Source organism: Montipora capricornis, chromosome 14, assembly GCF_036669925.1.
Source record: "Montipora capricornis isolate CH-2021 chromosome 14, ASM3666992v2, whole genome shotgun sequence".
NCBI classification, from domain to species: Eukaryota; Metazoa; Cnidaria; class Anthozoa; order Scleractinia; family Acroporidae; genus Montipora; species Montipora capricornis.
The window spans coordinates 8,351,477-8,375,619 of record NC_090896.1 but is presented as its reverse complement, the minus strand read 5'-3'; the positions used below and the strand labels follow the sequence as shown (position 1 = coordinate 8,375,619).

General features: G+C 39.6%; 2 long non-coding RNA genes across 4 annotated transcripts in view; both read left to right on the top strand.

The window, feature by feature from the left end:
* The window catches only part of LOC138032835 (uncharacterized), a 29,789-nt gene extending 25,396 nt beyond the window's left edge, over positions 1-4,393 (top strand). Inside the window, exons 1-4 of one of the 3 annotated variants that reach the window (XR_011128483.1) lie at positions 1,509-1,550; positions 2,333-2,501; positions 3,016-3,213; positions 4,031-4,393. This is a non-coding gene — a long non-coding RNA (uncharacterized lncRNA). Of the gene's footprint in view, positions 1-1,503; positions 1,551-2,332; positions 2,502-3,015; positions 3,214-4,030 lie in introns of those variants that run through there. The other 2 variants (XR_011128481.1, XR_011128482.1) reach the window with 2 other exon arrangements.
* Positions 4,394-4,814: 421 nt separating this feature from the next.
* LOC138032836 (uncharacterized) lies at positions 4,815-7,245 on the top strand. The gene is made up of 3 exons (XR_011128484.1): positions 4,815-5,078; positions 6,147-6,348; positions 6,954-7,245. It is a non-coding gene; the product is annotated as an uncharacterized lncRNA (long non-coding RNA).
* The last annotated feature ends 16,898 nt before the right edge of the window (positions 7,246-24,143 follow it).

The window sequence follows — 24,143 nt, the reverse complement described above, 5'->3', positions numbered from 1 at the left end:
GAGTCTGACAAAAAATGTAACTGAAATCTATCCTTATGAGCCCACAACAATTACAAACTAAGCCGTGTACTTTCAAGAATCACGTGACCATTAAGAACTAATCAGCAAATAAAGCTCTCGTGATTCATTTACTAGATTGAAAGACCAAATAACTTGCCGAAATCGTGACAAAGAAGCCATTGTTTATTTTGACAAAGGTTTTCTCCATTGGGCGTAAAGCTTCGAATAAATTAACGCGTTCTAGTTTAAACTCCAGCCATGCATACTAGAATAAAAAATACCTCCAGATGGGATTGAATCCAATATTACTTAATAACGTAGTTTTTATAGTTTAGGGAAACCAAAATTGCATTGCATCTTTATGAGCCAGATAACCATGGAAGTTTAAACTATAAATGGCATCCAGTGGGTGCAGGCATGTGGTTTTTGGTTCATTATGAATATCCATTTCGGCCATAGACGATTAATTTTGATCTTTTTCCAGAACACTCACCGTATCGAAAAGGGAATTTTTAGCTCAATGTCATAAGTAACTGAAACGTAATCGAACAGGAACAGAAACAGAAGTAGTTTTTAGACCCGAAAAACACGACCTGCATGCGAGTTTTTTGAACGGCTTAAAAATATTCTACAAGAATCGTGTCCTTCTGGAGTCCGTTCAAAGGTTCAAATTGTGAGAGAAACACATTAGCATACGAGAAAAACAAGATAAGCCTGATCAGCACGTGATGTGTTTTTTTCTGGTGACCTTATTCGCTGTTTCGTTTTAGTAGGCATATTAAGTTTTCAGAGCTTCACAAGAAGTGACATTTTCACACCCCGCTCAGTGAGAATAAAGCCAACAGGCAGGTAAGTTGCAAGTATTGTCGAGATGTAATTGAACAACTATGCAGTCTCTATCAGTTAAACAGGAATTCGAGTTTCGCTGACAGAAGCGAATCACATTTCTAAGATTGTACAATATAGCTTGGTGGGATTCGCATTTTAACACCACCATTCTTTTTGGTGTGGTTAACCAGATCAAATTGATCCATTGACCTGCGCCATGAGGGCAAACAGAGGTCAAATAAGAGTATAATATTTATCATGGGAGGATTACGTTTTTGCAAACGTTGGCCGAGTAGCACTTATATTTGAACAGAATTAACTGATTAGAGTGTAATGTGAAGTGCTAAGTTTCTGCCCCATATGAACCATGTGAGCGTTAGCCCTACTGATCGAAATGGGCCCACACAAGGACAGAGAAAAATTCTGACCAGGGTGGGAATTAAACCCTCGACCTTCGGGTTAGATCACAGCTGCTCTACCGACTGAGCTACAAGGTCAGACGGGAGCAGGCCGTGGGATTTGAAGATGCTAAGTCACGGCAATGAACATGTACATGTACAAGGAAGGGTTACGTCTTTGCAAACGTTGGCCGTGTAGCACGTATTCAGTATGATGTTTGCCAAATTGAAGCTTCTTTAATAGCGCTATAAAGTTATGGATTCCACAAATTTCATTTCCCTGCTCAGTGAAAATTGCTAGGCCATAACAGGTTCTTACACAAGGTAAGTTATATTGCAAGTATTATCGACATCTAACTGGAGTGAAAAGCTTGGCAGTCTCCAGCAGTTTAACCCAAGAGCTAACACCCCGGGGTTACTGACAGAAGCGAGCCAAATTTTCAAAGATATCGACTGTGCAGCATGCCATTTTAAGGCCATCTCTTTAGTATAGGTATCCAGATCAAATGGACTAATAGACCCTCTCACGGTTTCCGCCACCATATTGATTTGCAGGGCAACTACAGATGAAACTACAATAAATATATGGCTTTGTGGCGGAATTCACGCTTCTATAACTCCCCTATACAAAGTGACGGTTTACCAAGATTTCACATAATTAACACATAACGGCATTGTTGAATGAACGTTAACCGATAAATAACTCTCCTATTTTCCACAAAGACCTCGGCATCTTCCTTGCTGTCGATTTCGCAGCTTTCAGAATTTATGAAATTAAGAGACGACGTTTTCCACCTTGATACATTAATCTTGGTATTACGGTAGAGTTTTTGTTTCCCGAGTACCCTCACATAAAATTTTCGCGACACGTTGATTTCGCAAATTTCGCGATATTGAAAAAATCGCAAAATTTAAGTGACGCGAACAATATAAAGTGTCGCGAATATAACATGACGCGAAAATTAAGTGACCTACATCATGTCAATAACCAAGAAAGGACGAGTTTATTACCACTGAAACGTTTACAAAGTCACGTGCACATTTTTTACTGTTCTGAGGCAATGTCTTGGTCATTTCATCGCTACTGCTTTCTATCTCCTCTCCAGGTGGCACTAAAATCCTTTGTACAGTCTTAAAACTGGCCATTAATAACGTCAATACCTGTAACTGGTTCCCTGTAGTGCTGTTCGGGCAGCCGCATAAATCTCTCAATGGCTTCAATGTTCTTTGGAGATGTTCCATTATAACTGTCGCCTCTACTGGCAAAACAACTTGGTTGGTGGAAATGTCACAGTATAACTTTTTCACCAGTGCACCGGGGAGGGTTCATGTCTTGAAAGGATGACAGAAGGCGGGAATAAAGGGTGTATTAACTGAAAGGGAAGTATTTCCGCCAGTGTATCATCGCCAATGAAATGTAAATTGCGTGTTACTCAAAAACGCGAAATTATAGTGATTCAAAACATAAAATTTCCGCAAAATCGCGAAATTTAAGTGTCGCGAAATATGCTCACATCAAAATCGCAAAAAAATTTCATGTAGTAAGGTAGTTTGTTAGAAATGGGACCCAGTGGGTGCAGGCATGTGGTTTTTGGTTCATCATGAGAAATCAAATCATTGACCAGTTTCTGTTTTGCCCATGCGCCTCGACGATTTTTCAAAACATTGACGGACGCGCAGCTATTTTGAAACAGGCCACTAAGCCGAAGGGAAAATTGGGAGATTTTTCGTAGTGACCGAGATAAAATAGTGTGTTTTATAATGTTCAATAATGTGTTTGTCCATTCAGGAAAAAGGATTTCAGACACAGACAACCTCAGACTTTTGCCACCACAAAGTTACATACTAAAGACTACGCAAGCTAAAGATGAACAAAACAGCTCTTGTCATTCTTGTTGCTGTCTTTGTACTCGCCGTTTTGGTTGTGGAGACTGAATGCCAAAGGGGAGTTGTAGATGCTGGGAAAAGAGTGCAGTTAAAAGAAAAGGTTTGATTGACATCCGATAAGTATTTGGTTGCGTGGCTTTGGTTGGAAGGGGGTTGACTAAATATACCACAAACGAATCACCATTTTTTTTCGCCCTCACATTTTCAAAGACAAACCTGGCAATAGTTCCTGCGATATTTTGGTCAGCGGTGTGCACAGTTCACAACTGCTAAGGGAAGATTTATACAAGACGATTTTTGTCGCATGCGACAAGCTTAGAACAGGCTTTCAACTCGTCTACGATTGCCGCGTACGGCAGAAAAAATGTCGTAGCATTTTAAAACATGGTTTAAAACGCTGCGACAATCGTAAGTCATGTCGTAGGCATGACGTAAGCACGTCACATGCGCGAAAAATCATACCGACAGTGCAAAATCATTGAGCCCTAAAAAGGATCAGAAGCTTTCCTTGACACTATTTCTGATCGCTTGTCACAAGGCTATGTTTAATTGCGTCTCAAACAAAAGAAAACGGTCGCTGGGTTTTTCAATAAAGACTATATATAAATCTTATTTCACATAAAGCTTGAACAACAGCTTCCACAGTTACTGTATTGGCCCATATCACTCAATGCCCAAACTAAAGACTTTGCCCGTCGAACCTCTCATTCAGTGCGAGGCTGGACGGGCAAAGACAATGCAAAGACAAAGCCTTTATTCCCCACGGACTCCAAAATGGCCGCCGAGTGATAAAGGTGAATTGTACCGGACGTAAAAATTGGGTGAAGAAGCGACAGTACGAAACTCAGTTGTTATTAATTAAGTCATGCAGGAAAACACCTGTTTTAAACTTTACCTTATCTGAATCGAACTTTCAGAGAGAAGCACGAAGCATCCATCCGTTCTTCGCTCGTGGTGAGAAGTATTGGATGCGACAGCGCAGGACAAAGCTGAGCAAAGAAGAATGAATGATCATTGGTTTCCCCGATATTAAATGCACCCATAGCACCCTACTGATAACAGTGATTTGTTCTTTGCAAATAATAAAATAACCACAATGTTAAAAGGAGTATCATCCATTTGCGACACTCGACATAACACTCAACCATTATTGTCGATATCGATCAGAATATCTCAAGATTCGCTACAAATCAGAAATCTCTCGAGTCGCCTTGTTACGTCAACTGATTGCCAAGTTAATTTGTAACGAATAAAGGATGAATAAACACATTATTAGTTCACATTCATTTATAAAACCCCAATCACTGGCTTTTAATGTCACAATATTGTGTTAAAGAGAGGTAGAGTTGCATTAGTCGAAGTTCTGTGGGCTAGGACTTTTAAGGGCTGGGTGCAGATACCGGCACCACTTAAGTCACAAATCTTAGCAACACGATTGAGTTACAGCCTCGCTTTTGTTTCTTCCCGAGTCGTTTGAGAACAGTGACAAATAAAATCGGACAAAAGACGAAAAAGTGTTGTGCGCTATCGAGCAGGTTCTATTCCTTTATGAAGAGTTTAAGAAGTCAAAGAGAGAGCCATACAGTATCAGTATCATGATTATTTTTAGAGAAAATTTACGTGAACCCTATCAAGGATGAGAATGGTAACCATGACACCAATTTTAAGCATGAACTTCCACGAATCAAGTGACCGCTAATCACTCATTAGGAACTAGATCTTACGGTTGAACGGATAAATAACTTGACAAATTGTGACAGCAATTGAAAGGCAATTCTTTTTATTGACACAACTTCCATTTGACGTAAACGTAGAATCAATTAACGCGTCTTTCAAATCAAGCAGAAGACGTAAATCCTCAGAATAGACGCGTCGTTCACAAAATTCAGTGCCTTTAAAGAAGTGAGTGATATTTACAGGCCCTCGCGCAGTGAGAAATTGCGAATCCAAATACACAACACGCGGGTAAGTTGCAAGTATTGTCGAGATCTAACTGAACAACCATGCAACAGTCTCTAGCAATTGTACCGGAAATGTAACTTCGAGTTTTGCTGACAGATGCGACCCAATTTTTCAAAGATTGTACAACACAACTTCTCTAGTTCCCAGGTTAAGGCCATAACGTTTAACTGATTTCCCATTTTAACTTCATCTCCTCGGTAGCGGCATCCAGATCTAATGGATTAATAGACCTTCTCACGATTTTCGCCAGCATATTGATGTGTGGGGCAAACACAGTTCAAACTTCAGTAAATGTATGGTTTTGTGGCGGAATTTAACTTCCCTACAAATGTGACGTTTTCCCAGATTTTCACACAAATACATATCTTATCTACCCCACGGAAAGTTAGACCATTAGAAAAGGCCAACAAGCGATCGAAAATTCGAGAATCCCTTTATATGGCAAAATAGAAAGAAACATGCCTATTTTGCGTGATCAAACTACAAGAGTACTTTGCATAGTGAAATACAAACGTTAATTTTAAAACAAATAACGACATGGTTGAATGAAGTAATACATAACTTTTCTATTTTAACCAAACGATTTCGGCATCTTGCTTGCTGAAGGACGTTTGCAACCAACCTCTATAGAAACCAATTAACAATAGAGAAATGTACGACTTCTGATGGACGAACAAAAGAAGCTAATGAGAGATCTTTTGTTTTCGTCCACCAACATGGCGGCGATGACGTCACGTGAAAACCTCCAATTGATTTCGCAGCTTTCACAGATTATCAAATCGAAACACGAATTTTTTTCCACTTAGATACACAAATCTTGGTATCACGGTTGAGTTTAAAATGGCATCCAGCTAGTGGGTGCAGGCATGCGCTTTTCGGTTCTTTATGACAAATCAAATCAATGACCAGTTTTTGTGTTTTACGCATGCGCCTTGAAGCTCTCCTAAAACAGTGACGAGGTGGCAGTTGTTTTGAAAGAGGCCATTAAACGAAAGGGAAAGTAGGTGATTTCCTAAGTGACCCACATTAAATAATGTTTGGCAAATTTTAATGTTTTACTTCTCCATTAAGAAAAACAGGAAGACCTTTCAGACGCAGACCACAACAGACTTTTGCACCACACAGTAACATCCTATTGAGATAACACAAACTTAAGATGAATAAAATAGCTCTTGTCATTCTTGTTGCTGTCTTTGTACACGCCGCTTTGGTTGTGGAGACTGAATGCCAAAGAGGAGGAGGTTATGGAAAAAGAACGCTATTTCAAGGAAAGGTTTGACATCTCATAAGTACCTTTGTTGAAAGGGAGTTGACTTGACTTCTTGAGTTTTGGGGAGTGTTGGAGGAACGATACCATAACGAATCACCATTTCTTTTCGCGGACAAGCATGTCAGACGTTCCTGCGATATTTTGGTCAGCAGTTTACACAGTTCATAAATACTAAGGCCTGAGCGAAGAAAGGCACAGACTTTTCCCGGACACAAGGGTCATGTTTCTTTGTGTCTCCAACAAAAGAAAACAGTCGCACAGTTTAACCATTAAAAAACGAACTAATTCCCAAGTGGCTAGAACTCTCGCTTTCACTTTGCTGAGATGTTTTGGTCAGTGGTCTTTATGGTCAAAAAAATTTCGAGCGCCAAGGAAATGCTTCATTGTATCTCAACCAAAAGAAAACGGTCTCATTTTTTTTTTTTGCCGCACAACAAAAGACTGAAATCACTTACCAAAAAGTTTTTACTTCCACTTCTACAGTACTGTTTAGAAACGCGAACCTGGCCGAAGTGGCGACAGTTCGAAACTTGTAACCAGTGATGTCATGTTGAATACGTTGGTCAGGAAAACACAAGTTTTAACATTTATCTTATCTGAACTTTCAGAGAGAAGCACGCAGCATCCAGCCGTTCTTTCCACGTGGTGAGAAGCCTGGAATGCGACAGACCCCGGGAAAAGAGAAGCAAAGAAGAATGTAACTGATCATTGGTTACCACGATAACTCAACTGCAGCACCTTAGTGATGATAACAGTCACTGTGATTTCTTCTTTGAAATAATAACAGCTTTAATTTAAGTGGAGCATCCCCAATTGTTAGTTACCACATATTAGCCATCACTGTCATTATCGATCAGTATATCTTACGATTCACGAAAAGTATTTTAAAATCTCTCGAGATGCCTTGTTACGTCATCACCGGATTGGTTGTAACGTATTAGAAGATAAGGAATTTGTTCTTTTTGAAAACATCATAGTGGCGATTCTGGTGCATGGCTTCAACTGCATTCGAACACAGAACCTCTGCGATGCCGGTGCAATGCTCTTCAAAACTGAGCTATGAAGGCACTCAGTTGGGATCAGGTGAATGTGTTGAGCTCATGTGTTCCAGTGACAGGACTCGATGAATGAAATCTTCTAAAAATAATTCTCAAAGCCTTAATTATTCGGACAGAATAAGGCCTTCATTCTATCTGTGCCATTGAACAACACCTATGGCGATGAAATTATATCAGAGAAATGAATTTTGAATTACACGTTAGCATGACTCATAGGGCGATTGATGAACTCAGTTGAGAGGGCAACTTAATCTTCATTCGTTCATTCATATTCATTCAATCACTGACTCACTCATTCACTCACTCACCGTACTCACTCACTCACTCACTCACCCTCGCCCACTCATTCATTCATTCATTCATTCATTCAGTCGCCTCGTATGGCGGCTGATGAACTCAGTCGAGAGGGCAACTTAACCTTCATTCGTTCATTCATATTCATTCAATCACTGACTCACTTACTCACTCCCTCACTGACTCACTCACTCACTCACTCACCCTCGCCCACTCATTCATTCAGTCGCCTCATAGGGCGACTGATGAACTCAGTCAAGAGGGCAACTTAACCTTAAATATTTTATTTTTCTTGTATATTGTACATGATTTTATATTCTTATAACATCCCATACTCTAGTTCGATAATTTAGTATGTAATACTACAAGAGAACTTAATAAACTATTATTATCTGTTGTATTGAATAGCTTTCCAGTGTACAATTTGTTTTGAAACTTGCTGCGGACAGTGTCTAGGCAACAGTTCCTGGACTAAAAAAAATGTGTGTTTCATTGCCTTAAACTGTAGAATTTTTTGGTGATTTCACAGTTCTGTGATATAATCCACTTCTGACAGTTGGTTAGCACTTAAGTAACATCTTTCTTGGGGGCTAGATCAGAGAGTTCTTACTTTAGGGTGGTGTTGAAAGCTCCCAGGAGGTTTAACACTATATTGGTTTGCTTGATCTCGTAGTCGGGATAGAGTTTTCGGAGACCCAGTCTTAAATCCAGATACTTTCTCTTCTTATAATCGATCAATCGCGGGGTGAACCACTGTATGGTCAAACACATCGAAACACGACAGTGATGAATTTACTCTTAACATTGCTTGTCTCTTGTCAATTCCTGGTGTGACCGGGAACATCTCTTCTTAACTAATTTCTACAACACGATCTCGGAGGTCTTTGAGTTGGAATTTTAAGAGCAAGATGCAGATGATAACACAAAGGCAAGAAAAACGCCAAGTGCTTCTTAAATTAAAAAAAACCGCTCCGATTTGAACTGAGCATACACTTGAAAGGATCAAGAAAACCGTTAGCACAGATTAGCTCCTATCTCGTCCCTAGAGTCCGCTTTCCTTTTGGTCAACAAGGACACGGACTCTGGCCACAGTCTGTGTTGACTGAGGAAGAGAAGGCTCTGGGGAACCCTCAACAATGAAAAGCGCCTCTGATTGGTGCATTCTTGTTAGCACGAGGAGTGAGCAAGCGCCATAAGGTTTTGGCTATGAGAACCCTACTGCACATGTTCTCCTACATTGAGTTTCCAAGAGCCTCGGATCATGCGCAGATATAAGATCCGAGGCTCTGGTGACGAGATGGGATAAGCTCATGGAGCTTTCGTGTGGACAGTATCAATATTATTTTTCAACAAAAACAATATTGAATTGTATCCTTAAGAGCCTTATAACAAATAACGACACCATTTAAGTCAAAGCGTGTAGTTTCAAGGATCATGTGACTATTTGTTTTGTCATTTAGATACACAAATCTTGGTAAGGGCCCGTGCGCACTAGGCTGACAAAATTTGTTTGGCTCGACCAAATAAATCAACAAAAATTGTCCCCGCCAAATTTCCAATTTGGTAATCGTGGCCGCACTTAAAAACCTTTTCTTTAGATCATGCCGTGTAAATTGATAATATGTATAGTTTTCATGCCTGACAAAACTTTGTCCTGCTCGGCGCCTTTGAAGTTTGGTAAGGCTTGACAAAATTTGGTGGGAAAAAATCACCGTGCGCACTTGTATCACGGAAACGATGACAGGTTTTTTCGCAAACTAAACAACAGGTTGCCCAGTTCGTACGGGCCCGAACATAGTTAAGTTTTGCTTTTGTTCTTCCCGAGCTGTTTTTGAGCAATGACAACAATAGAATGGAATCACTACCGTGGGTTCCCTTATTCCTTAACGACCAGTTTAACATTTGGAACTAGAAGAGTCTGACAAAAAATGTAACTGAAATCCATCCTTATGAGCCACAACAATTAGAAACTAAGCCGTGTACTTTCAAGAATCACGTGACCATTAAGAACTAATCAGCAAATAAAGCTCTCGTGATTCATTTACTAGATTGAAAGACCAAGTAACTTGCCGAAATCGTGACAAAGGTCTTCTCCATTGGGCGTAAAGCTTCGAATAAATTAACGCGTTCTAGTTTAAACTCCAGCCATGCATACTCGAATAAAAAATACCTCCAGATGGGATTGAATCCAATATTACTTAACAACGTAGTTTTTATAGTTTAGGGAAACTAAGATTGCATTGTATCTTTATGAGCCTGATAACCATGGAAGTTTAAACTATAAATGGCATCCAGTGGGTGAAGGCATGTGGTTTTTGGTTCATTATGAATATCCATTTCGGCATAGACGATTAATTTTGCTCTTTTTCCAGAACACTCACCGTATCGAAAAGGGAATTTTTAGCTCAATGTCATAAGTAACTGAAACATAACTGAACAGGAACAGGAACAGAAGTAGTTTTTAGACCCGAAAAACACGACCTGCGTGCGAGTCTTTTGAACGGCTTAAAAGTATTCCACAAGAATCGTGTCCTTCTGGAGTCCGTTCAAAGGTTCAAATTGTGAGAGAAACACATTAGCATGCGAGAAAAGCAAGATAAACCTGATCAGCACGTGATGTGTTTTTTTCTAGTGACCTTAGTCGCTGTTTCGTTTTAGTAGGCATATTAAGTTTTCAGAGCTTCACAAGAAGTGACATTTTCACACCCCGCTCCGTGAGAATAAAGCCAACAGGCAGGTAAGTTGCAAGTATTGTCGAGATGAAATTGAACAACTATGCAGTCTCTATCAGTTAAACAGGAATTCGAGTTTCGCTGACAGAAGCGAATCACATTTCTAAGATTGTACAATATAGCTTGGTGGGATTCACATTTTAACACCACCATTTTTTTTGGTGTGGTTAACCAGATCAAATTGATCCATTGACCTGCGCCATGAGGGCAAACAGAGGTCAAATAAGAGTATAATATTTATCATGGGAGGATTACGTTTTTGCAAACGTTGGCCGAGTAGCACTTATATTTGAACAGAATTAACTGATTAGAGTGTAATGTGAAGTGCTAAGTTTCTGCCCCATATGAACCATGTGAGCGTTAGCCCTACTGATCGAAATGGGCCCACACAAGGACAGAGAAAAATTCTGACCAGGGTGTGAATTGAACCCTCGACCTTCGGGTTAGATCACAGCTGCTCTACCGACTGAGCTACAAGGTCAGACGGGAGCAGGCCGTGGGATTTGAAGATGCTAGGTCACGGCAATGAACATGTACAAGTACAAGGAAGGGTTACGTTTTTGCAAACGTTGGCCGTGTAGCACGTATTCAGTATGATGTTTGCCAAATTGAAGCTTCTTTAATAGCGCTATAAAGTTATGGATTCCACAAATTTCATAGAACGTTTAAGGCACTGTTATGCTGTGAAATGTTTCGTTCAACTTGTTTCGCAATGTTTTGGCGACACTATGGTGGGACAAGTTGCACGAAACATTGCACAATGTAACATACCCAGCAACGGCCAAAATCGTTGCGAGACAAGTTGGCCGTTGCAGAGTATGTTACACTGTGAAATGTTTCTTGCAACTTAAGCTTGTCCCGCCACAATGTCGCCAAAACATTGCGAGACAAGTTGCACGAAATATTTCACAGCTTGTAACAGCGCCTTTAGTCATTCACTTATCTCGTTTACCCAACGGAAAGTTAAATCACTGCAAAAGACCCAACATCCAAAAATTGGATAGTAGTAAACCCTTTACGGTAAAATGGAAAGAAACATTGCTATTGTTCATGGCTAGCAACCGTAGCAAGCAAGGAAGGTATTTTGCATAGTTAAATATACACGAAAACCCATACCTACACGGTTGAATGAAGTGGTAGAATACTTCATGCAGTCTCTGTCAGATACACTAGAATTCGAGCCAGTTCGCTGTACAATACAGCTTCGTGTGGTTGACAATTTCACCATTTTTTTGGTATGTATCCAGATCTTATCAAGCCTTTGAAATGATCTTAACTTTTGCTGCCATCTTGATTTAGGGGGCAAGCAGAAATTAAATTAGAGTATATGGATTTTTTGTACAAATTTATGAAGCTTGTGTAACTACTCTACAAAGTGATGGATTCCACCCTATCGGGTAAATGAGTGAACCTATCGATAATAAGTGAACCCTATCGAGCAAATAAGTGAGCGGGTATGGTCACTGCGCAGTTTATCGCCCATAAACCATTGCAAAAGTCCCAACATCCAAACATTGGATGTCAATAATCCCTTTATGGCAAAACAGAAACATTGCTATTTTGCATAGTGTAACTAGCAAGCGAATTTTGCGTACTTAAATATATACGAGCGTTAATTTGAAAACACATATCGGCCGTGTTTTCAGGTCGCTTAGCGACTGAAAACCGAAAATTCCGTGAAAACACTTCCTTTCTCAACTCGCTTAAAATTAAGTGACTCGGCAAATTTCAATAGAATTCTCATTAAATTTAAGCTACCAACCAGGTAGCTTAAGCGAGTTGGCAATTTCAAATCGGAAATACAACAGGCGTGCTTTTTTTATTATGTTTATTATTACAATGGCTGCTCTCTCCTCATTTAATCTTACCGGTGAAAATACGTATCATTTTAAAGTCGCTTAACGAAGTCGGCAATCAAACCACTTTCAGGATTGTTAAGCGAGACAACGCCTGTCGTGAAACACGGCCATCGACAAGGTTGAATGATAAGAGAGAATACTTTTTTTACTTTAAACAAAAGGCTTCGGTACCATGCTTGATTGAAATTCACTTCAGTCGCTGCTTTCAAAGGTGATCAGCATAAGCCAGCCCCTAGATACAATCTCACTCGTGCGGCACTCAAACTGTGGAACTCTGCGATATCCGTAATGGCAGCAATTTAGATTATTTCAAAACCCATCTGTTCAGAGAGGCTATAGTCACTATACCTAGAATTTTTACATAATTTTAATCACACCTTTTATTGTCAGTCTAGAGCAGGTTTCAATCGAGTGTCTTAAAACCAAACCAAACGTTATTACTTTGGCCAATCAAAAAGGACGGAGACAATCCAGAAAACCAATCAAAACTCGAAGTAATTACGCGTAGCCGACACAAAGGGCGGAAAAATGTGGACGCACGAACTACGATTGGTTTTTGGCTTCACTTCTGATTGGCTGAAAAAGTGGCGCGAGAACTTTGAACCAATCACTGAGTGAAGCAATGCAAAACCAAAGCAATTCGCTAATTACTTTCAACTAGTAATATACTGGTATCACGGTTCAGTTGTAGTTTGGCTTTTGTTTCTTTCCGAGTTGTTTTGCAACATGACAAATAGAATCGAACAAAAACCGAATAAAGGATGTAATTGATTCAAAATCCTCTAGGTCCGTTATTACTTAATGACAAGTAACAATATCGAAGACAGAGACAGTATGAATATTATTTTCACCGTTTACCCAAAATGTAATGCCACGGTATCTTTATGAGCCTGATAACCGTGAAAGTTTAAGGTAATGCTATGCAGTCTTTCGTGAGAGAAGCTACAGCTTGTAAGAAATGAAAGCGCGAGATTACGAAAAGAGTGAGAGAGAGATCCTAACCGTAACCCTAATCTCACTTCGTCATAGCTTCTCAGTACAAAATGTGTGAGCACAAATATGGGCAGGTTTTGCAGTCTTCATTTCGTTACGTATCTTCAGCCATCGCATTGTAAATTACAGCCCGGAATTCACTGAGAATCTCAAATTAAAAGAAGAGAAACTAACATTTTTTGCGTTGTAAAATTTGACCAATAGTCATGGCACCGTGGGAATCGAGGCTGCCTGTCATATTTTCCTTTCTAAAACTTGCTACTAGATCGCGGTCAATGGTACGGTGACCATTGCGAATCGGGGTTTGTTACTGCTGATCCAGTTAATCAGCTATAGCTACGTACCCAGTCTTCGTGTATTATAAAGCGCATGCACCTTGAAAGTCTCTATGAGGCCGTTGTTTTTTTCTTAGAACGAAGAGTAAACAATTTGTTTCTGTCCTGGCTTTCAGAAAATAAATAAAATAAAAATAATTATGCACGGCTGGTTGTACGGCTGTGAGGATCTACGCTTGCTAGTTAAATGATTTGCCGTTACAATTTCAGTTTTGAAACTTAATTAATTTGTAAGAAGTGATGAATAAACACATCATTTATTCACATTCATTCATAAAATCCGGATCACTGGCTTTTAATGTCACAATATCGTGTTAAACAGAGGTAGAGTTGCATTAGTCGAAGTTCTTTGAGATAGAACTTTCACGGCTTGATGAAGATAATACCACAAAGGTTAGAAAAACACCAACTACTTAAGTTTACTGAAACAGCACCGTTTACTTTAAAAGCCCACGTGACCATTAAGCACAGATTTGGTGCAGCCAGTATGATTATCGTTAGACCAAGAAAAAATAACAATAGCATTGTATCATTAAGAGTCTGAGAACTATGACGGCCCCACTTTAGTCTAAGCATGTGTTTTTAAGTTACAGTTTCGCTTTTGTTTCTCCCCGATTTATTTTATTTGTGAACAACGACAAATAGAATCGAACAAAAGCCGAAAAAAGGTCATTCGCTATCGTGCTGGTCCCTTATTCCTCAATTGGGACTGTAAGATGTCAAAGAGATATCCAAACAGTATCAATATTATAAATATAATTGCGTTCTATCAAGGATAAGCGTGGTAACCATGACGACAACACTTTGCACTAAGCCTATACCTTCAAGAATCACGTGACCACTAAGCCCTAGATAGCAAATAGAGCTTTCCTGATTCATTTAGCCGATCAAAGAAGCCATTTCTTACTTTGAAATAACTTCCGTTGACCGTTAACTTGACTGGTTGGATTTTTTTCCTCTCTGCAGTCTTCAGAGTACAATGGAACCCCGCTCTACGGACAGTTTCGTTTGTCCCAACGAAAAGATCATATATTTTCTCCAAAATTTACCCGCTTAATACGGACAACGGACAATTTTCTGTGTCCCGAGTCACAAACTCTCATGATCATATATCGTCAACCCCGCTTTACGGACACTGGTTAATATAAGTTTGCACTGTCTATTTTCATTGTCACAATTACGTGCTAACCGTAGATACTACCCTGTTCAAATAATGACAGATTTCTACGGGTTACTACGATTTTTTTACTAACAATTGCAAAGCATAAGTGAAATAGCGTGACATGTTTGATTTGATCAGTTTGTCTTTCTTCCGATGTTTTACCCGTATACTGTACTCCCTTTTCTGCTTCCTACTGCAGTTTCACTTCCTTAGCTTTTTGCTGCAGTCATTGCTCGTAGCCTTCTTCCTCTTTGACGGCCTTGTCGTGTACAGTTACAGTTAAGAAATTAAACAACGTACGTATTCTAGTTGAAATGTCTGCTGTAGTCTTTTATATCGCTAAAACACTGAATAGATGTGTTCAGGAAGAAACGTCGATAATACGGGCAAGATGGCATGTCCCCTTGGTGTCCGTAATAACCAGGTTCCACTGTAATATTTACATGACCTCGTTCAGCCGGTGAAAAGTGCTAACCCAAGTCCATAACACGCAGGTAAAGAAGCTATATTCTCGAGATGCAACTGAACAACTTTGCAGTCTATAAGTTAAATTGGAAAAGTAACTTCGAGTTTTGCTGTTTCATTATTTTGAATGATGTATTTGTCCATTCAGGAAAACAGGAAGACCTTTCGGACGCAGCCAACAAACTTTTGCCACATCACAGAAACGGACGATACATTACACAAGCTAAAGATGAACAAAACAGCTCTTGTCATTCTTGTTGCTGTCTTCGTATTCGCTACTTTGGTTGTGGAAACTGAATGCCAACGAGGCAGCCCGGGAGGTCGGGGTCTTGCAAAAAGAATGCTGTTTAAAGAAAAGGTTTGACATCTGATAAGTACCTTGTAATGTGTTGCTTTTGTTGGAAGTGGTTTGACTTGACTTCTTGAGTTTCGGGGGCACGGAATTAAGTGTTGGAGGGATGATACCATAACGAATCACCATAATATTTTCTTTTCGCCTTCATATTTTGAAAGACAAGCATATCAGCAGTTTCCGCGATATTTTGGTCAGTGGTATACACCGTTCACAACTGCTGTGTATCAGAAGCTTAACGGCTTTACTTGTCGCTGGACACAGGGGACATGTTTCTTTGTGTCTCAAACAGAAGAAAACCATCGCACAGCTTTTACTTTCATGCATACATACATACTCAATTGACCACTCCCAATAGGGGCTTTTCAGGACCAATCGCAACAGAACAGAACAGAACATTTAACAACAACTATGTTAAGAATCCCAACTGGCCGGAGACAAGCTAGTTGGCTATTTACAAGTGCAGCTGAGAAGTTGAACCAGGGACTACGAGAAACATATTCAACCAGTGGCCAGGACTGTCTTGAGCCTGGTATCCCCGGCTCTCAAGCAAGCATTAAAAAAGAAATTAATTCTTAAGAAGCTTGAACTTTTCTGCTTCCAGATTACCGTTTAGGCACGCGAACCTGGTTGAAGTGGCGACAGCTCGAAACCTGTTATGTCATGTTGGCGAAGTTGATCAGGGTAACACAAGTTTTAACATTTATCTTATCTGAAATTTCAGAGAGAAGCACGCAGCATCAATCCGTTGTTTCCACGTGGTGAGAAGCCTGGAATGCGACAGCGCAGGGCAAAAAGAAGTCCAGAAGAATGTAAATGATCATTGCTTACCACGATAACGCAACTGCAGCACTTTACTCGTGATAACATTGATTTTTTTTTTTTTTTTTTTTTTGCAATAATAAAATAGCTTTAACGTTAACGCTAGAAGATTATCATGGTAACCATAACGGCAACACTTCGAACAAAGCTTGTACCTTCAAGAATCACGTAACCACTATGCCCTAGATAGCAAATACAGAGCTTTCGTGATTCATTTAGCCCATTGAATCTTACGGTTGAACAAATAGTGACAAAGAAGCCATTGCTTATTTTGACACAACTTCCTTTGACCGTTAACTTGACTGGTTAGATTTTTTTCCTCTCTGCAGTCTTCAGTGTCTTTAAAGAAGTGAGAAATATTTACATGCCCTCGTTCAGTGCAAATTGCTAACCCAAGTGCAAGTTAGGCAGATGAAGTAATAATGATAATAATAATAATAATAATTTGTGAACTTATTGTGCGCAGCTTAACATGAGAATGATCAGCTGCGCATTACAACTGCATTACTTTACAAGCATTTTACAAAAGATAATGCATATAAAAACTAAATAATATATATGTATGCAAATAAGAATTGAATATAAAATTGCTCACCACTATAAAGTCTTAAAAAGATAAGTCTTAATATGAGCCTTAAAACTGTTCACATTAGTAATCTCACGAAGTTTTTTTGGAAGAGAGTTCCAGAGCCTTGGCGCTGCTACCATAAAAGCTCTATCACCTAACGTCTTCGATCGAACAATTGGCATAGAAAGTAAAATACTACCTGAAGCTCTAAGGTTATATGAGGACGATTTAAATGTTATTAAATCGCATAGATATTTAGGAGCAAGGCCGTGAATTGCTTTGAATGTAATAAGCAGTATCTTAAATTGTATCTGGGCTTTAACAGGAAGCCAATGCAGACCACGAAGAAGGGGTGAGATGTGGCAAAACCTAGGGGCATTATAAACTAGCCTGGCTAAGGCATTCAAAACTTTCTGCAATTTGTTAAGTTGGTAGTTGGGCAGCCCATACAGAAGACTGTTACAATAATCAACACGAGATGTAATAAATGCATGGACAAGCATTTCCGTTGATTCTCGAGATAAATACTTGCGAATGCGTTTGATATTATGCAGATCATTTAAAAGGCAACACCACATAACTTGCTAATATGAGTTGACATAGTGAACTGCTCATCAAACCAAGAGCCTAGGTTTCTAGCTACTGTTACAGGACAAACATCAGTAGACCCAACCCTAATGCAACTGATGTTAACCTTGGCCAGCTGATGCCTAGTACCTATAATTAAAAGTTCTGTCTTATCATCGTTTAGCATAAGATTATCTGAAATCATCCAACTCCTAATGTCACGGATACAGTCAGTCATGGACTTGATGGCAAAATCAGCAACCGCAGATCGACTGGGGCTGAATGATACATACAACTGTGTATCATCAGCATAGCAGTGAACTTGTGGGAGGTGGCTTCCAACAATCTGGAACAGTTTGCGTGTGTAGATAGTGAAAAGCAAGGGACCCAAACATGATCCTTGAGGAACACCTTGTTTGAAAGTGGTACTTTGATCAAAAAATCATTACCTTTTTTTCTTCATATTTTGAAAGCGTGTTTGCTTAACACCTAACTGGCAAAATTTTGAGCTTTGAGTTTTATCCAAAGGCTGTTTGTTTTGAGTGTAAGTTTTGTATTTCACTGTCAGCCATTAATCAATTTAAAAACTGGCCGATTGGACCTCAGAGGGTTGGATCTACAGAAAATGACGTCATTTACTCACTAGTTTAAAATTTCAGCGTGTAAACGCAATTTATTACATATGCAAAACACGGTTTTAAAAGTCTGAAAGCCCGAAACTCCCGTGCTGCATATTAATTCGGCCGCGTACACACGCATTGCATTCTTAAACTAGTGAGTCTTTGACGTCATTTTCTCCTCGACCCAGCTCTCTCAAGATTTTAAAATTAGTAATGGCGGACCAATAAATAAGAAAATTCCATTTAAAATAAACAGGTGTCTTTTTAAAATTAGAGCATAAAACTTGAGTTGCTTAGTGTTTAGTTAACATGGTTTTGAAATCCAAAGAAAAAGAAGAATTGTTTGTTTGGTCGTAGTAACACTTTAAGGGAAACTGATGTGAGAGACTACCATTTACAGAAACACGATGGAACCGGTTAGAAATATACGATTTAAACCAGGCAAGCGCATTGTCAGTTATTCCCAAATCAGACTCAAGACGATCGATCAGCTTATCATGATGTATAATATCAAAAGCTGCACTTAAATCTAATAATACAAGCAGGGTGACAGGTTGCTCGTCCATAGACATCAATATATCCTTTATAACGTAAAGTAAGGCCGTCACGGTGCTGTGTTGCTGTTTATACGCCGATTGGCAGTCAGATGCTTCACAAACTGCTCAACTCCAGCCCTCTCCGACAATTTAGAAATATAAGAGAGGTTACTGACTGGACGGAAATTTTTGAACGCAGAGTCCAAACCAGGCTTCTTGAGAGATGGTAACACAAGCGCCTCTTTCCAGGCCTCAGCGAATCGACCGGTGTCAAAAGAGAGGTTAATCAGTTTGGTGATAACTGGCAGTAGAACATCCAGCGGCAACTTGAGAACGATGGGAGTGGGAATGGGGTCGAGCTGACAAGATTTGCCCGCTGCTTTACTAATCAACAAGCGCACTTGTTCTTGAGAGAGCTATAACTAGCTATAAGTAGCTATAACTATCACTTAAATCGGAAAAGCAACTTCGAGATCTGCGGTGTTTAATAATTTTTAATGATGTGTTAATGATGTCCATTCAGGAAAACAGGAATACCTTTCAGACTGACGCAAACAACAGACAACATTTTTCTGTTGTTTTCGCACCAACATGGCCGTCTTATCACGTGGGTGCAATCAAAGAATGAACCATTCATTTTCTGTTTTTTGCTTTTCAACCGTTTTTACCCATCCAGTGGCGCCCGTATTAAACAATATGAACAAGACGGAATAATCGCGAAATACTTGCGATAGCCCTAAGTTATATACTGGAATACCGTTTTCGTTCGGGTACCTAATCGTCGTCTTTGCTTAAAGTCTCTATTAATTTAATTGACCAGATGTGGCTTACGACGGTCTTTGGGGGGAAGAGAGGTGGAAGAGAGAGCAGTAATGCCAAGATTTACTTCGGGAAGAATTAAAGGCTTCCTAAAGCCAAATAATAAAAGAAGGATAATTCCGCTGTAACAAACCTTGTTTGGTGTTGTACGACAATCCCGCAGTAGTTTGCATATGACGTTGCAGCCACCAAATCAACGGATTCGTACATATAGGCCCTAATAAGCAAAAGGCAAGAAAATGAGTAATAAACGGCCACTTACAAGCAATTTGTAGGTTCCAAAAAAACAGGTTAACAGTAAACCGATCTCTCGAAAAAATTTATCGAGCCCGAAGTAACTCGGAGAAACTGGAAACTACTTACTACAATCTTACCGAAATGTTCCGTCTCTCGGCATGGCCGCCATTTTGAATGACAGAATCATCAATGATCTCTTATTAGCTTCCTTGGTTTGTCATCCAGCATTTGTACCTTTCGTCATTGATTCTGCGTGTCTAACGTACGAACATTGAGGAACATTTAAAGCTAATTTAGTTTAGTTTAGACCACTGAAATCCTTGTGGATGTGTTTCGTGTTGTAGAAAGCAATTTTACTAACCAAAATGGCATAACCTGACCATGATTAAGAGCGACTGCTATTAGTCAGCGGTTGCTTGTACCTTAATACCATGATGTCATTTCCGCCTTCATTTCCAAGATCCCACTCTTTACAACAAGTCATCCATACTTCGAATAAATGAGTTAAAACGTTATTTATATTGACAAGGTACCCAGGGAGGCCAAGATTTCTTCCGTCATCAGCGAAAACCGAAAATAACGATCTTTGGCAAGTTCCAAAATGCACAGTTGTACTTCAAGTGTTTACAACATGAACAGCATTTTGTGAATAGTGATGCAACACTCGTCTGACGCTAATGTTGTAAACGACTTGAAATGAAGTAGTAACGCCGATGTGTTAGAAAAGCGTGCATACAGCAAACTTGCATTGGCGTGTGCTCTCAAGAGAAATCACGTATTGTTTTGGGAATTATTATATGTTTGTACTAAGATTGTCCGACTCTGCGCCAAATGCTTCTTAAATTTAAAAAGACAGCTCCGATTTGAACTGAGCATGGACTTGAAAGGATCATTAAACTCGGATTAGCTCAAATCTTGTCCCCAGAGCCCGCTTTTCTTTTGGTCAGCACCAAGAACACGGACTCTGGCCACTTCCAATTTATACGCAGTCGTAGAGAAGGTCCATTTTTAACTCGTGGATTACGCGTAGCGTAGGAACGAGTTATTGTAACAGTTGCGTGCGTAGACGCGCCGGAAGTCCCTCATTTAAGGACTTCCTGCCTTTGCAGTTGCCAGAGTCCGCGTTCTTGGTTCTGACAAAAAGAAAAGCGGACTCTGGGAACGAGATTGGGATTAGCGCGAAGAGCCTCGGATCATGCGCAGACTTTCGTGTTGACAGTATGAACATTATTTTTATACAAAAACAATATTGCATTGTATCCTTAAGAACCTTATAACAAATAACGAGACCATTTAAGGTAATTCCCTTGAAATTGTTCTACTGTCAAACTTTTTTGGAAACTTGGCATAATTAACATTCATGATATGAACATTAACAAAATGCAATAAAAAATGTGGTCACCGTGCTTGTTTACACGTCAGCAGGCTCTTAAAATGGGGTATTTTTACTGTTTGCGCGTTAAAAATTCGAATCACCTTCATACAGAATTAAGTCTTGGTTACTTCGAAGACACAAAATTTTCTTTTGAAAATAAAGCTGCATTTTATTCACATGAGCAGTATAGCTTCATTTACGCCGTTTTTGATTACCTGGTTGTGGGAATAGCGCACTTTTTGGGACAGTTTCGTGGTTAGCTTGAAGTCCTCGCCCTGGGTAAAATACACCCAGTACGGAACTATTTTCCACAAAAAATTCATGTTCTACTATCAAACTTTTTTCCTTCTTCAAATATGTTCTTTATTAGACTGTTCTTAGCAAATATCTGAAAAAAAAATTTGGGGGTCACCGTGCTCGTTTGAGAAAAAAGGAGCAGTTATTTCGCTATTAGGCTTAGTTTGAGGGAAATCTCTTACGTTTTGTACGCGAACGTGCCCATATGCGCGCGCTGATGAGGCGAAAATCGTGCGCAGTAGGGATGCGCAATGCATTACTAAAAAATTACCTTAAAGTGCACCTAACCCCAAAATATTTTTTTCGCTAAAATGAATCTTTGCAACTGCTCGAAACGCATTGCGGCCATTTTTTCATTTTTCTAACAAACCCTGGCATTTTTTAGGCGTCGAAAGTTGCGAAAATCCAAGCATCTTTTGTTCACGACCGAGTCAGAAGGGGAGTGGGTCTATTCCTGATTTGACGTCACAAACTGATTTACATTGCATTAACTTTTTGTAAAAATGCATGCAAAGTAGATTGTGACGTCAAATCAGGAATAGACCCACTCCCCTTCTGACTCGGTCGTGAACAAAAGATGCTTGGATTTTCACAACTTTCGAAGCCTATAAAATGCCAGGATTTGTTAGAAAAATGAAAAAATGGCCGCAATGCGTTTCGAACAGGTGCAAAGATTCATTTTAGCAAAAAATATATTTTGGGGTTAGGTGCAGTTTAAGGCAAAGCCAACCTCGTTCCCACGGTCTCCATTGTCGTTGAGAAGAGACCCTGGTTGGGGCTGGTAAATATGTATCTGGGGAGGAGTAGTAGTGTAGGCCTTGTTATCATTGCAAGGAAGAGAATCAGAACACATTTGCTTTTGTGGCCGGATAACCATTGACGAAACGTTTCACGGCAAGGTATTGAATGTACTACGCATGGATTACGACGTGAAAGGCAAAAAGTTGTTCAGAGTCAAATCAATCGGACACAACAGGAAATATACTTGCGTCGTTCGAATTTTCGTACTTTCGTGAGAAGGTCCGGATTCAAACTTTAATACTTGAAAAAGTTCAATTGAGCAATCGAATTGAGTGATAACGAAGGATACTAACAGTTTGCGACACGTTTAAAAAAAGAAAGTTTTGCCGTGAAAGAAAACAAGCGAAACGTTTATCCGATGGGAAACAAACATGTTCGGAGATCGATCAGTCGGTGTCATATGTTTATGTCACGCATCAAACTCTATTTCTTTTACCTTCATCTTTTGAAGGACGATCTTGTCAGGAGTACCGGTGAAGCTCTGGTCAGCGGTGTATGCAATTAAACTAGTAGTAATCTCGGATTTTTGAGGTGCGTTCGAAAGCAAAGGAGAAGGATTGGGTAAGAAACAATCTTGCAATCTGTCGAGTGGTGTTGCCATCTAGATGGGAGGCCATCGAAAAGGCAGACGAATAGGATACCCAAGAATAGAAATTGCGTTCTCCTAATATTAAACGCAAGAATACTAGGGCCTGGAACAGAATAAAGCTCTGAGTCAAGACTCGACTGCTTCCTTGACAATTTCTGATAGCTGGTCGCTCATCCATCCTATCTTCGCTCGTGGTGAGAACCATTGGATGTGACAGCGCAGGACAAAGCTGAGCCAGGAAGAATGAATGAGATCGTTCAGTGGTTTCCACGATAACGCATCCACAGCATCTTACTGATAATGGGGATTTGCTCTTTGCAAATAATAATAATTTAAAGCTTTAATGTTAAAAGGAGTATCCTTCATTTGTAACCACATGACAACCTCTATTGTCGTTATCGATTAGTATATGTTAAGATTCGCTACAAATCAAAGATCTCTCGAGTCCCATTGTTACGTCATCGATTGGTTGTAAAACAATACAAGATAAGGGATTTCTTCTTTTTAACAACATCATGGTGGCGATAACTTATTAGGCTAGTCAATTGCAAGGATTGTCAAATTAACTTGCAACGAGTAATGGCTGAATAAACACATTATTATGTCATATTCATTGAGAAAACCCGAATCACTGGCTTTTTCAATGTCACCGTCAATATCGTGTTAAAGAGAGGTTGAGTTACATTAGTCGAAGCTGTTTGCGCTATAACTTTAAGGAGTGTATGCAGATGATACCACGAAGGAGAGAAAAGCACCAGCTAAATCTTTAATATACTGAAACAGCACCTTTGAGAACTATGCACGTACTTTAAAAGATCACGTAACCATTAAGCACGGATCTCGTGCAGCCAGTGTGAATATATCTTTAGACCAAAAAATTAACAATAGCGTTGTATCATTAAGAGCCTGAAAACTATGACGACACCACTTTAGTCTAAGCATGTGCTTTCAAGGATTATTTGAAAATTAGTTTTGTCACTTAGATACTACACAAATCTTAGTATCACGGTTGAGTTACAGTTTCGCTTTTGTTTCTTCCCGAGTTGTTTGTGAACAGCGCCAAACAGAATCGAACAAAAGCGGAAAAATTCTTGTTCGCTATCGTGCCGGTCCCTTATTCCTCAATGAGGATTTTAAGATGTCAAAGAGAGATCCAGACAGTATCAATATTAATATCATTCAGTTTAGGAATGTAATTGCATTTCATCAAGGATGAGCACGGTAACGATGACGACAACACTTCGAACTAAGCACGTACCTTCAAGAATCACGTGACCACGAACTCCCAGATAGCAAATAGAGCTTTCGTGATTTATT